The 15,579-nt window shown below is 43.2% G+C and overlaps 1 long non-coding RNA gene across 1 annotated transcript; it reads left to right on the top strand.

The window, feature by feature from the left end:
• Positions 1-11,819: 11,819 nt before the first annotated feature.
• On the top strand, positions 11,820-14,534 carry LOC139996517 (uncharacterized). The gene is made up of 3 exons (XR_011802273.1): positions 11,820-12,656; positions 12,757-13,824; positions 13,901-14,534. It is a non-coding gene; the product is annotated as an uncharacterized lncRNA (long non-coding RNA).
• The last annotated feature ends 1,045 nt before the right edge of the window (positions 14,535-15,579 follow it).

The following is a 15,579-nucleotide window of genomic DNA, read 5'->3' as shown; positions in this document are numbered from 1 at the left end:
CGATGTTGATTTTCGTCTTTCGAGGCTATGAGGAAGTCGTCTAAGTACGTGTAAACGAAATCGAGACCGCCGGGTGATTTTGTCAACGAATCGCTGACACGTTTGCGCAGCGTTCCGCAGTCCGAACATCGTTTGTTGCTTCGAAAAGTCCGAATGGTGTCGTTATCGCACTTTTTTCTACATCCTCCAGCGCAATTGGAATTTGATGGTAAGCGCGAACGAGATCGATTTTTGAAAATATGCGCTTACCGCGTAGGTGGTGTGGGAAGTCCTCGATGTGTGCCGCCGTGTACCTATCGGGTATTGTGCGAGCGTTTAACGCACGATAGTCGCCGCATGGTCGCAGGTTTCCATCCTTTTTTGGCACAAAGTGAGAAGGTGATGCCCACGGGCTTTTCGATGGACGCATCACGCCTTGCTCGGTCATGAGTTCTTTAAGAGAGGCCTTTAGCTATTTAAGCCGGTCAGGTGAAAGGCGGCGGGGTTGGTTGTAGACTGGTGGGCCGGGCGTGGTTTCAATGTGGTGTACCAAACTATGTCGAGTCTTCTCTCTCCCAAAAGTCGGAGGACGAGTGAGGCCCGGAAATGCCGCTAAAAGTTGATGATACACTGAATCACCGAAGATGTTTTTTACCGATAGTTCGTTGACCGCGGCAGCGTATCCCTTTGATGATAATTGGGTCGTTGTATCGATGAGTCTTTTGTTTCGCGGGTAAACGAACAACCCGTAGTGACTCAAAAAATCCATGCCGATGATAAGCGTTTTGACATCGACCACTGTAAAGTGCCACTTGAAAGCACGCTGTAGGGACAAGTTGAGATGGATTTCGACGGTACCGTACTTTGCGATTCGTGTCCTGTTAGTCGCGAACAACTCGTACTCGCTCTTATTCGCGGGTCTGTAGATCTTGCTGCACAGGTAGACACAAATGTCGGCGCCGGTGCCTACCAGATAAGAGATGCGTGTGTTTTTATCCGTTACAAATATGCGGCGGGACACTAAGCCGTCGTCGTTCGCCGCGTTTACGGACGGCAGCTCCCGTTTCCCGACTTCCAAGTGCATGGGCAGCGACAATTTCTCGCACGTTCACGGTACGTTGCGTGGTAAAAACGCAGTCCGCCTTGCCGCGGCGGGTCTCGGGATCTCGAACGGCGGCAGTATCTCGTACGTGAACGTGATCGTGGTCCTGTCGTCGACTGTTATCGATGCTCAGCGCGTTTATTTTCGCCTGCATTTGGGTCATCCGTTCGCTCAACACGTTGATGGCCGCGGCCAGAGGATCGCTTGCTCCGACGTTTTGTGCGGTTATTCGGTCTGCGCTGACCGCGACAATCTGTCCTGAATCCGGTTAACAAGCACATCGAGCGAACCACACACAAAGCCAGAAACCTGTTCAATAGCTTCGCAAAAGTGGCCAAGGTGAGATGGGGTCTCGGACAAGCAACCATGCGTACCCTGTACAAAGGGCTGTTCGAACCGATAATCACGTACGCCGCGGCCGGTTGGAGCGACTTGCTGAAAGGTAACACGAAGACAAAATTATTACGCACGCAGAGGATGGCGCTCCTGCAGGTAACAAAGGCCTACAGAACGACATCCACAGAAGCATTACAGATAATCGCAGGGGTCATGCCCATAGACCTCCTAATTGAGGTAAGGGCAAGACTATACAGGAGAAAGAGAAGCCACACCGAAAGAAGCAGCGTGAAGGCAATCATCCAAGAGGCCATTCAGACGTGGCATGTGCACTGGCAAACAACGTCGAAAGGTAGGACAACCTTCGAATACTTTAGCAATACAAAGAAAAGGATAGCAAGCCGCTGGGTAAACCCAGACCACTATATGACACAGTTCATCAGTGGTCACGGCGACTTCAACAGTAAGTTAAAGACATTCCAGTTGAGCGAAGTGGACACGTGGAAGAAACTCCGCAGCACATAATTGAAGTATCCATACAGGAAATGGAACTAACCTGGCCTAAGGAAAAGTGCGAATTCATCGCTAAAGATGTGTACCCCCACTTCCAAAAGTTCACCAAGAACGTTCTGCTGGCAAAAGAGCAAAAGAGGAGAGCGGCACTACAAGGAACGAAGGGCCCTCTCCAACAGGAAGGACTACCAGCAAGAAGACAAACAGAGGAATAACCAGACCAACCACCAAGAAGAAGCGCAAGGAAAGCGCAACAAGCGCGAGAAGAGAAAAATGGCGAACCAACCGAGTCACAACAGCAGCCATAAAAGAACAGAAGCCATAAAACAACCAAATAGGAAACTGAACAAAACAGACCATAGGACCATATAAAAGAGGAATAACAAACAAAAGACACGGATATATTCAAAAGGAAACACCCGAAATAAAGCAAGAGTAAAAGCGCAAGGGCGTAGACCGAGGAGACTACCTGCGACCGTCGGTGCAGGCGGCGCCCACACAATGGGAGCTGTGACGGTGCAGGTCATAATCGGCTGGAAAGCCAACCTGCTAGGGCCGAGCCTTGCGCTGGCAGCTCCGCCTCCTCGTGGACCCCGCTGGTAACGCGGCGTGCGTCGCGAGGCGCCGGCTAAGCGAGCTGTTGCCCAAAAGGGTAGGTTGAACTTGTCCAATGACCCGCAAGGTGAGGGCAAGGTTTTTCCAAGTCGCGCGCCGACCATCAGCGTGTCACGTAAAATAAAAAAAAAAACAAATTTAAGAAAAGAAACATTATTTTTTTTGTTTGCAATACACTTCCGAGCTCTAGGCGTGACTGTTCAAGACTGACTTGGATGATTTTTGGGGGAGTATTTAAATTCTTTTATTCGTGAAAGTGGGAAAAGGCCCTCGATCATGTATTTCTGAGAACGGATAGAGTGACCGGATGTGATCCGATGGTCACTTATGTTAAGGTACTTGGAATTTCGCTATCTTATCGCTTTGTTTAGTCGGATTTCGTCTGTGACAAGCGCGCTGTTCCCAGTATGAGTTTCCACAGGTATGGCGCGGCCGACCAATGGTCAGGCCCTATACGCTAAACTACTTTTCCTGGGTCTGGGAGAGCTGACAAGACTTTCTTATCAAGGAGGGTAACAAAGAGCCCTGGGGAATCATTTACAGAACGGTCACAGGCAAACTAAGGAGGGAAGAAACATACCTGATGACCAGGAACGTTCTGACACGCCAGAACAAGCCGAGATCAGGCGGAATATGGAAACCCTCCCGAACGTCGAGGACACCACAGAGTTTCGAATGGAAGAGTTCTACGGATCAGTCAAAAGAATAACGAGGGGGAAGTACCCTGGACCCGACGTGATCGAGGTGGAAGTAATTCAACGCCTGGGGTAGGCTCCACCAAGAACTATTAAAGTTAATGAACGGCTGCCTCACTTGGGGGAACTTCCCAAGAAAATGGAAAGTGGGGAACCTCATCACCATCCCAAAAGGATCGGAACAAGACAGAAGTAGCCCGAAGTCTTACAGGCCAATCTGCCTGCTCTCCATGGTGGGCAAATTACTGGAGAGACTAATGGCTACCAGAATGTCAATCCTCTTTCACCATCACGAGCTGACCTCGGACAGACAATACGGCTATCGCCTCGGAAGATCGACGACGGACGCGATAATCAAACTCAGGGAAAAAGCCGAGCAGATGAGCGATAACAAATAGGTCCTCGCAATAGCACTCGACATATCAGGCGTCTCGCAAAAGTGGCCAAGGCAAGATGGGGACTCGGACAGGCGACCATGCGTACCTTACACAAAGAGCTGTTTATACCGATAACCACGTACGCCGCGGCTGGCTGGTGTTACCTGCTAAAGGGAAAAACCAAGAAAATGCTAATCAGATCGCAGAGGATGGCACTCCTGCAGGTAACAAAGGCCTACAGGACGTCATCTACAGAAGCATTGCAGGTCATCGCAGGGGTCATGCCGATCGATTTACTAATCGAGGTAAGGGCATGACTACACAGGAAAAAGAGAGGCCATAAAGAAGAAAGCAGCAAGAAGGTAATAATCCAAGAAGCCATCCAGAAGCGGCAGCAACGCTGGCTGACCACACAAAAAGGCAGAACGAACTTCGAATACTTCTACAGCACCAAGGAAAGATTAGTGAATCGCTCGATAAAACCGGACCACTACAGGACACAGTTCATCAGTGGCCACAGAGACTTCAACAGCAAGCTGAAGACATTCCGGCTTAGCGAAGTGGACATGTGCGACTGCGGCATGGAAGAAACCCCGCAGCACATACTGAAAGACTGTCAACTTTTCAATGAAGAACGATAGAAACTGCAGAATGTCATACAGGATTTGGAACTGAACTGGCCGGAAGAAAAGTGAGAGTTCATCACCAAATATGTATACCCCCACTTTCGACAGTTCACAAGAAATGTTCTGCAGGCAAAGGAACAGAAGAGGAGAACAGTACTACAAGGAATGAGAGGCCCACTACAACAGGGAAGACTGCATATGTTGCACTGCACCACTGTGATAAATTTGGATATCAAAAATTTGATCTATATGAACGTCTGCTGAACTCGATGTATATTTCTATTACCGTCATATGAAATTACTCCATATCATGAAATATATACATAATAGGAATGCTATCGAGATGATGACGTTTAAAGGAAAATAAATCAGAATCGTTGCCTCTCAAATCTCTTCAAATGAGCGAGTAGCAAATGACGATGCGTATTGGCAAGGTTGCTCGATGAAGATCAATTACGTACTGCGTTCGTCAATTCCAAGAAACGAACACCTAAGTAGGTAGAAAAAGAAGAGGGAATAGATAGAACACAAAGAACTGATTAATGTAAGGGAGGAAAGCTAAAAATTCAAATAAGAAACAAGAAGGAACAAGCTGCTTATGACGCTATCGTTCCTGGTCTTCTGTGTTTGGTCACAATTGCCTATATCGCTCTGGCAGTATATCGTAGCAGGTTGTAATATATTTGAGCATTTTGTATTATTTTAAAACAGAAGAATAGAATGCTGATTGAAAATGCCCATTGTGATCCCAACTTATGAAAGGAGACACTTCTTTTGACGTGTATTCGAAACGGGAACATGTATCAACCTGGATGATGACCTTCGTTGTTAGATTGAAATTTAGATTTAAAAATTTGTATTTCAAAATGTGGTAAGAAGAAAATAAAACAAAGTGCAATTTTCGGAAGGACATGTTAATTTTATCGGCGAGTAGAATTGTTAGTAATGCTGAAAATTACTTTTATTTTTACTGAAATTACTGAAATTGATACTAAGATCAGTGAAATTATTATTTTTCTAAAAATATTCAAGCCTTGAACTTTTTTCCTGGGAAAATCCTCATGTACAGTGTCGGGATAGTGTCGGACTTACTGACTAAAACTCCCCAATGGCCTACTTGACGCCTAACAGGGGTGCACCGGAACCTCTTTCAAAATTCGGGCCTTGAACTGCTCCGCATATTCATCGAATCTGAGTATTGGATACAGAAAATATGTGAAAAATGTTTCCGCAGAAGGAAGTTAATTTCAAACAGTAAGTTAACTTCAGAGAATTAAATTATAATGTTGTGCGATTGCGGTAGTGAATATGCAACAATCGAATGCCCCAGCGAGAAGGGCCCGGACATTATATTTATTCTTATCGTGGGTTCGATAATAAAATATCCTTCTTGCTTTTGGCATTTCATCTACATTGTAATAACAGTTTTGACAAATGATACGGTCATTGATGTTTCGATAAGCGGGTTGAAGTAATTGGATTTAACAGTAAGTGAATAATTCTCCATACACCTCCGGATGATAGACATGAAGTTCTCCATCCCAAAGACTGTAGAATTCTTCTCCTTGTTCTTATTCATAAAAAACGACGCCCATTCTGTATGTAATAAGAAAAATTTTCATTATTAACGTGTTCCTTTTGTTTGTTGTCTTTGGGCCGCCCGTTTGTCGGCTCGTCACTATCTATTGCGACTGCGCGTTAGTTTTAATTTATTTATATGTATTGATCGTGGCATTCCCTTCACTTCGATTTTAACGTTATGGTACTTGAACCTATTGGGAACTTTATGAGGTCCTGTATATTCGTTTGAGATTTCTCTGATTCTTCTGAATTCTTTCATTAAATAATATTCCTTAGATTTTATTTTCGATTTTATCAGTGAGGTGGTAGGGCGTGTAGGGTGCCAAAGAAATACTCCGCGGATAAATTTAACAATGAGTTTATTAATTATACGAGAAAGACTAGTCAGTTTTACTGACCTAGCTTGTATTCGTATTGTTCTTTGCGTGTTCACCGTCGACTCCACTTCACTGCAACTGTGTGTCGAGCTTTTCCTACTTTCCCTTTATATAGGGTTCCGTGGTTGCCGAAAGAGAAAGTTTTCTTCTGGGGTAGGGAAATGGTTTTCTTTGTCGAAGGCCTTGCGCCAGAGTTCATTCTTTTACAACTTCCTGGCCAGGGTTTTCGTTTCGCAGGCCATGTGGCCAACACATGCGCTTAAACCCTGGGACGTTCTTTATGGCCTTAAGCCGCTACATTAGATTTTCCTTTGCTGCGAATTGTGTCGTGTTGATCTTGTCAAATAGATCCCTTAGAAATCTACATAGGTCGGTTCCATATTTTCTTCAATTATTACTTTACCGGACGGTTCTCTGGTTTGACCAGACGTTCGAAAATTAATTCATTAGGAGAGAACATCGTTCTTTCGTGTACAGAAGTGTTATAGATCATGGCTGACTCCTCCTACTCATTCTAATTATGGAATTAGAAGAAGGAAAGCAAGGGCTTTCTTTGTATATAATTTGAAGTATCCGACTAGTACGTGGTGCGGGCTTTCAATCGATCCATTTTTCTGAAGGTGGTATGCTATTGTAGTTTACTGTTTTATTCGAAATCTGTTTGCTACCTTCTTCGTTAACGACGATGTAAAATTCGTTCCCCGATTTCGCTCTCGGGGAGCCGAAACAACAAATAAATCGTTTTTAGAACGTGTCTGCCACTCTGGCTGCATAGATTCCTTCTGTAGTGAGGTGGTAGTGAGGTGCCAAAGAAATACTCCGTGAATTGATTTCACAATGAGTTTATTAATTATACGATGGAGACCTGACAGTTTTACTAGCGCGCGTTACCTGGGTCGTACTCGTATTGTTCTTCGCATGCTTCCCGCAGGAAGGACCGCCCGATGTGCGGGGAGTTTTTAAGTCTAATGTACACCCGCTTGCGTGAGTCTATGTGGTCTGGTGAACCCACGTTCCCGAAGCCAGGGGGGACCGTCGAGGTAAGTTCCGGAATCGGACCATCGGTATTGACCGATGCCCGTTACCTTGGGCCCTCGCTCGCGTGAGTCTCATCTGAAAGTGTCGAGTTCGGTAAGCGGGATCTCCGATCGACAGTGACATGGTCGTTCATCCATAGTCCCATCAATGACTAAAGTTGAAACCATGGGGGTTGAGTGAAGCCCGAAGGGAGTTGCGACCCCTTCGCTCGGCCAATTTAAGTTGGACTCATTGGGCTAGTAGTTGAGGGCCAAATGCTGACCAAACGGCCGATAGGGGGTACTTGGTTCCTCGTACTTGGTTGGCCGTCGGCGGGTGAGCAACATCCCAACTGCTCTGGAACCGTCCTGGAGAAACGGTAGGGTTAGAAAAGAATTCCCGTTCGACCGGAGACGAGTGAAAGCCCCTGCACGCCTAACTATTACTGGTAGCAAATCCCAAACCCCATGGCCCTAGAGGTACCTCGGTTTGGTATGGCCACGATGCTGTAACGTTAACCACATTAGAGACTAGGCCGCACGTCGAGGGCAAGATGACAACCAGATGTCTACACATCCTTGCCACGTACCCTCAATATTCTTAAGGATCCACCATAAATCATTTTCACAGTTAAGACCAAAAACAAGCACCTTTGTTTCAAGCGTTCTTTATATTTTTGCCTATTACGGGAAGATACGGAAAAGTTAGTTTTCTCACGCATCGTTAGTTTTCGGTATCTTCCGTTAGCAAGATTCTCTCAAGGGCGGTTAGCACCCTTCCTCACCCACCAACCTAGAAAACCTTCTAATGAAAACTTGTCCTTACAAACTAGCTCTTTTCGTGTCCTTAGACACACCCATCACTAGCTTTCCTCCGCCACAACATCGTCACTAAACTTTACTGATTTTCCAACTTTCGAACAGTCAATATCTTTTATCGGGTTTCTACCCTCAGATCAGTTGCCTGCTTAATTTATATAAAGTGTAATTTATATGTGCCAATTCAGTGTATACTCAATTGTGATTATTAAGTGCATAATAGAGTGCGATATAAAAAGAGAAAGTTAATAGTTGTGTTTCGGCTCAGCCTTCTTCGTTTTTTTGTAATCTGAGTTGTGACTTGTGATTTTACGTGACAATGCCGAGGTACGGACCCGTTAACTAAAGCTGCTACGGCGACAGACATTAGATGTTCTTCTCGTGCTCACCTGTTGTGCGTCACTGTTCACTCGACTTCACTGATCAGTTGCAACTCTTTGTGTCTCTCTAGTATCTCTTTTCATCCTTTCTATCTGCGTAGGATGCCGAGGTCCCCGAAATAGAAAGTTTTTTTCTGGGGTAGGCAAACGGTTTTCTTTATCGAAGGCACTTGCGCTTTATCGTAAGTCACGGGGTTTGTTCTTTGACGACGTCCTGATCTCGAACGTCGAATTTTGCAGGGCTTGTGGCCAACACGTGCGCTTAAACCCTGAAACTTTCTTCACGGTCATTAGCCGCTACAGTAGGAATTCCAAGGGAACACTTAGTCAATATATCCTGTGTGGTCAGGATATATTTGTTCCCTTTTCGTGTTCTCGATAATGTACCCTAGACGTCCAGTGATCATTTTCTTCCCTTTGCAATCTTTCAATATCCCCACTACGCATGTGTTCTTAGCCGTCTTCTATTTTGGTTATGTACGCCTTCTTCCGATTATTTGACGGAAGGACCAAAGGGATATCGATGGGCCATTAGGACTATTGAAGTTTCCCGACACTTTGCGGCCTTGTGCCGCTACAGATTTTTGAAGAAGCGTACATATTCGGGAGATAAGCGAAGGTAAGTTCATACATTTTTATTATAAATTAAAAATTTCTCGTCTCGTAACTTCACAGGTTGATCGTGGAAAAATTAACGGATCCACTCAAAATGCGTGTTACTTATCACAGAGTCTCGATATCCTACGACAATTAATATTACATACGATCTCAGAAAAACGTACTCTACGCACTTTTTATTTATTTTTACCCTAATAATTGGGCTCAACGTAACGTAATAGAGCATGTGTATCTATATATATGTATATAGGCATGTATATAAAATATACAAGATAGATATATGAGATAAATGTGCATGTGTCTCGTCCACTTTTGTAACAAAAAAGTCCTCGATATATTAAGGTAAGCACATAATTGTTTGTGTAAAAAATTGAAAATGCGCTATTGTTGTCTTACGACTTCTCATGGAAAGGATTGTTGCTTCGCGTTAATTCCGAATTTTCCAGATTCTAAGCCAAGTGAACAATCTCCAACTAAGGAAATTGTGCGATGTCAACATAATGTAACGTAACGTAATGTGCAGGGACAGCAGGGATAATCATAACTGGCGAATAGCGCGAGTCACAACTCTAGGCGAATGGAACTAAAAGCAGAAAACTTAAAGAAAAGGAACATCGGAAAAATCCGCAATGGGATACGTTTATCGAAATACGTTCACTATCGCACTCCGTGTTGGTCGAGTACCTCGCAAATTATATACAGAGAATGCACGGAATTGGGAAGAGTGGTTCGAGTCAGCCACGTTTTTCTGCAACATTTCTGTACATGAAGGAACAAAGTTCCCTGCTCGTGAGTTATTTTGCAGATATCTGACCAGATAACCATCCGCTAAAATAGTAATGGAAGATAATATGGAACCGATCTACGTAGATTATTTAAGAAATTTGTTTGACAAGATCAATACGATACAATTCGCGACAATGGAAAATCTAATGTAATCAACATTAAGGTTTCAAGAATATTACGACAGACGAATCAATCGGCAAGATTTCAGAGCGGCAGATTTAAGATATTTATCAAGAGAACTCGAAAAAGGGAAATTCTGAAACCAGTATACAGTTCACCTCACAAAGTACTCGATATTCTCAACAAATATAATGTTAAAATCGAAGTAAAGGAAATGTCACAGAAGTACGCATAAATAAATTAAAATTAGCGCACAGTCGCAATAGACAGTGACGCACCGACAAACGGGCGGACCAAGGACAACAAACTAAAGGGACACGTTAATAATGAAAATTTGTCCTATTATGTACAGAATAGGTGTCGTTTATTATGAACACGCGAATAAGGAGGAGAATACCACAGCCCGCGGGTTGGAGAACTTCCAGCCTATCACCCAGATGGAAATGAGAACGAGCTCAGCGGCGGACGTCAGCGCCGAGGTCACACGGCAGGTCGCCGAAATAATGCGGGTTGCGACGACATCGTCCAACCTAAAAGGAACGTACGTGAAAACGCTGAGGGACGCGGCGAGTTATATCACCACCGCATGACAGAACCAATCGTCGAAGAGGACGGGACCAATACAGAACAGCGGCACTGCAGCGACGAGGCTCACGGATGCAAGGCTTATCGCGTTGGAGGAAGAGAACGCAGCCCTTCGCCAAGAGCTATCGCGAAGGACTGCCTGGGCGCACGAGTGTCCACGGTGTGGCGGCTCGACCTCCGAGTCTGGCCGCCCTCCGCGTGAGGGCAAGAGCGGGAGTGCGCGTCTCGCTGCCCTGGAGAGGAAGGTCGAGGAGATCAGACCCTGCATAATAAGGGCGATCGAAGAGCGCTTCGAAGGCCGTCAATTACATAACCCCGAAACGCGGCAGAGATTGCCGGAGCACACTGTCACAGGTCGCTCCGCCACCGCCGCCGAGAAACCACCAACGCCACCCCCGAGGATACAGGAGGAGGAAGAGTGGAAAGTGGTGGCTTCCAAAGGGGCGCGAAGGAAGGAGCCCAAAAAGAGGATGGTAACCGACGCCGGGGAAACGGCGAGAAAAGAGGAAAGGGCTGCTGTGGCTCCAACACCACCGGCGGGATGGCAGCAAATGCAGCAACCCCAGTAAAGGACGACAGGGGTGCCCAAACCGAGCAGCGGCGCCGCTGCAATGAAGAAAGGACCGACGCCGGCATCGAGGACGGCCACGCTCCCCCGCACACAGCGAACGTCCGCGGTGACCCTCACGTTCAGCGAGGGAGCAAAAATGTCATACGCAGGGGTAATAGCCACGACCAGACAGAGCATCCCCCTCACGGAGATCGGCGTCAAGTCGGTAGGGATGAGAAAGGCCGTGACGGGTGCAATAGTAATAAAGGTTCCCGGTGACAAAGGAAGGAAGAAAGCGTCGCAACAGGCGACGCACCTGTCGAAAGTCCTCGAAAGAAAACGGTCAAAGTGGCAGCTCCTACAAGGACGGCGGAGCTGAAAGTAGTCGGCATCGACATCTCGATAGAGAAGGAGGAGCTGCGACAAGCGCTGGCCTTGTCGGCAGAGTGCGGGGTCGCGGAGATACAAGTGGAAGAGATCGGAGCCTCCAAAGGCGGCCTCGGGGCGGTGTATGTAAAGTGTTCGGTGGCTGGAACCCGCAAATTAGCCCAGGCAGGGAAAGTAGCCTTGGGATGGTCCACCGCGAGGGTCATCGCGATCCCAAAGAGGCCGCTCCAATGCTACAAATGCCTGGAGCTGGGACACGTACGAGCCACATGCGTGTCCACTGTGGAACGAGGGCACCTGTGCTACAGAAGTGGACACCGTGCAATAAAATGTCTCGCCTCCACACCCAAGTGTCAACCACAGGATGGGCGTGACGGCATGCACGCCGCCGAAGACAAGGAGGACAATCAAGAAAAGAATACCCTTCCGCGAATTAGCCACCACGGAAGGAACACAGGGATGCTCTGCCGCTGCCGTCGCCGCCAAAGAAACAACATCAGCAGCAGCAGCGACGAAGGAGAGATTTCCCACTACTACGAGGACTACAGGGAGAAGAGACGCGCTCTTCAGCAGGAGATCCAGATCGCGAAAACCCGGTCCTGAATGGAACTGGTCGAGTCGGTCGAATCCGACCCGTGGGGACGGCCTTACCGACTGGTCACGAAGAAGCTGAGACCGCCCCCCCCCCCCCCCACTGACCGCAAACATGGAACCGGGCTTGCTTGCCAATGTCATCGGGACTTTGTTCCCACGGCGGCAAGACGACAATAACGAAAACGACGCGAGGCGGACATCATCCTCCCGCCCCAGCGAGACCATGGAGTGGAGCGAAGAGCTGCGAGTGACCCAGAGGAGCTCTTGGCAGCAACAAAGAGGATGGCATCCCGCGGCGACGTAACACCTGGACCGGACGGAATCCCAGTAGTGTTGGCAGAAGAAAGACATACGTTAATAATATAAATTAGAAAAAAGGACTAAATTTTGCAAAAATATATATTACTAAAGACAATAGCTTCTGGAATACTTTAATATTTTCCGATAAAAGTAAATTCAACATTCTTCAGTCTGATAAGCACAATTATATGTGGAGAAAAGCCAATACTAGAATAGAAATACGAAATTTACGCCCGGCGGTAAAAGACGGAAGTGGTTTTGTCGTGGAGTTGTATGGCAGACAATGATAATGAGAACTTGGTATGTATAAACAGGATTTTAGTCCAATATAAGTATTTGAACATATTAAAGAAAAATGAGAAATAAAATGCTAAAAATACATAATCTTCGCTTTCAACAGGATATTGATCGGAAACATTGAAGCTGGGTTGTAAAAGAATGGATACTGTACAATACACGCCACCACAGACCCAAGATATAATCCCAATATGATATATATGGGATGGAATGGGTAGAAGATTAAATAACTGTAAAATAAATAAGGAAACGATATGAAAACAGGCAATTACTTAAATATGGAACAATATTGATATAAATATCACACAAAAATTAGAACACATTATGAAAAATCGTCCTAGAGATGTTATTCGGGGCAAAAGTGACCGAACTAAATATTAGTATGAGGTAAGAAATAGAAATAATGTGGTAAGAGATAGAAATAGAGAAACGTTTATAGCTCTGTTTTTGCATGTTTCTGTAATGAGTATTCTCTAACTTCTACAAATATTATCCAATTCAAATTTTACACGCATAATCTTGATATCTGTATCTTGCTGTAGTTATGAGAATATTTTGAAATATCAAGTGCATCACACACACACACACGCACGCACGCACGCATGCACGCACAATCTTTATCTTTATATGTGTATATATATATATCTTTAAAGTTTCAGTAGCGAGCAATTGAATTCTTTCGTGAGCCATTGTACATAACACATACATGTATTTTACATATTTTACTATACTATAATTATATAAAGATTCGCAATATAGTAATCGTTATTTCCAGTATTAAAATCGTTATTAAACATTTATTTAATTAATCTTCGAACTGGAAGTACAATCATGGAAAATTAACAAAAGAATCACATCTAGATTTTACAAATATGCCACAAGGTAACTTGTGCGCAATGATCGTGTATATGTTCCACCTGTAGTCCTGAAGCATAGCCAATCAGCAAGCAGCACTACTCCTCTGTCTTCACTGTTATCGCAGTCCTCGGTGCTGTTCGATCGTCTTTCGTATTCCAATCAAGGTAGAGTGTACATCTTATAAAAATTTACTGAAGCTTATAATTTTCGAATTTACCAAGCATTACTTGGTAATGAGTACTAAGTGGTGAATTAAGTTTAACTAGAAACTTGATCTGCAAAGTTTCTGTAAAAAGAGATTTAGCGAAGGTAAGTATTTTATACGTACAATTTTGTAAAAATACAGTTTTGTATAAATAATTTTAATCTAAAAATTTGTTCTAGGATAGATGGGGTGGTACAGTAACCGGAAAAGAAATTATTCTATATGTAAAAGTAAGTCGTAATAACAAATACAATTTTTGTCTTGTATGTTTTTTGTATTTTCATTACATTCTTGATTTTCATTAACATAACCGCCTTACATTTAAAGAAGAATTTACTTTTTCAAGGACTTTTCATACAAATTTCAATGATAACTGCTATTTTTGATGTCTTATTTTAACCTTTGTTCCTGTTTGTTTGGGCTACTGTATCGCTTATTTCCTTTTAATGTTTGCGCGCTCTACTAATTTTGTGTGAATAATCTAGAAATATATGAAGTCTGGCAAATGAAATGACTTGATGTAGAAAATTCTTAATTTTCATAAAATAGTTTTGAACTGCCATGACTGGGTAGAAACAAAGAAGCTCGGAAATGAAATATAAAATAAACCGCTTAGAAAATGTACGTTGAGAGAATACATTACATGTTTCATTCAATATTAGTTGTTTTTTGTACTTTTATTTCACTTATCTGACCGGCCACAATTTTTTAGGAATAAATTTTTATAAATTCATTTCTTCTTTGTTAAAGTTATTTGTTCCTTTTCAATTCGTTTTTTATTACAGACTGTCACATTTCAATAAGAAATATTCTATTTATTTAATATTACTTATGTGTGTTGCTATATAAAATTATTTGTGGCTTATTCATACTTGGATTAGAAATATTTAAATTTGTTAGTTAGTACAAAACGTTCATAGCGAACTTTTTAAGTTGTTTTCATAATTTGTGAATTTGTTTGAATTACTGTGAATAAAATTTGTTAGTTACCAGTTACTTTTCTTTGTTGATAAAGGAGATTTATCGTTTTTTGTTTTTTTTTTTTACATTTAATCGTTGTTTTTTAAGGAATTTAGTTATATTGCAGGCAATATATTGCAGGCATTCTTTTATTATGAGTTAGCCGGTGTTCAAATTATTCTTCTTACATACGTACGTAAGCGTGTACTGCAAATATCATTTTTACCTATTTTGTACTTTATTCTGTACCTTTATTTTGTATCTATAATATTTATATTATTATTATGCCAGATTAACTAGTGTTCTCATTCCTTTTAGTTATTAATGATAGTTTCATATTTAAGCAATTAGCTTTAGTTATCTTTTCTGTGTTTTTCATATATTTATGTACATACTTCGCTACAGGTATATTATTCTAAGTATCTTTTCTTTGTTTTCTCCAGAGAGTTTCTCTGTTATATTATTATTTTATCCCATTGTTATTTAATTAAAATTTATTATTATTGCTTTATCACTAGATTCATAGCTGTATTTGAGTTAATTACCTGTGTGTATCCTGTTAAGTTCAGTGTTTTCCTATCAAATTCTGTGTCCTCCTTTAGTTATAGCCAATAGCCTATACCCTTTTCTTATTTTATGTTTCAAGCCTATTCTTCCTGCTTCTGTTCTAAACATATATTCTTCTGATATATCATATTCTTTTTAGGAAACCTGCGTGTATTGTTTTCATTTCTGTTCAGTAATAGGTCCTTTCTCCTGTATTATATAGAAGAGTTGCCATTGCTATTACCTCGGAAAGTTCTCTAGCTGTATTCCAGTTACTTCACTTTCTCACTATGACCAGTTTCCAAACTGTCTATCGCTATTTTTGTCTGGTATCTGATTTGCTTTGTTATTACTTGG

This window comes from Bombus fervidus, chromosome 18 (assembly GCF_041682495.2).
Source record: "Bombus fervidus isolate BK054 chromosome 18, iyBomFerv1, whole genome shotgun sequence".
NCBI classification, from domain to species: Eukaryota; Metazoa; Arthropoda; class Insecta; order Hymenoptera; family Apidae; genus Bombus; species Bombus fervidus.
Note: the sequence above shows the minus strand (reverse complement) of the source record. Positions and strands in the feature narration are given on the sequence as shown.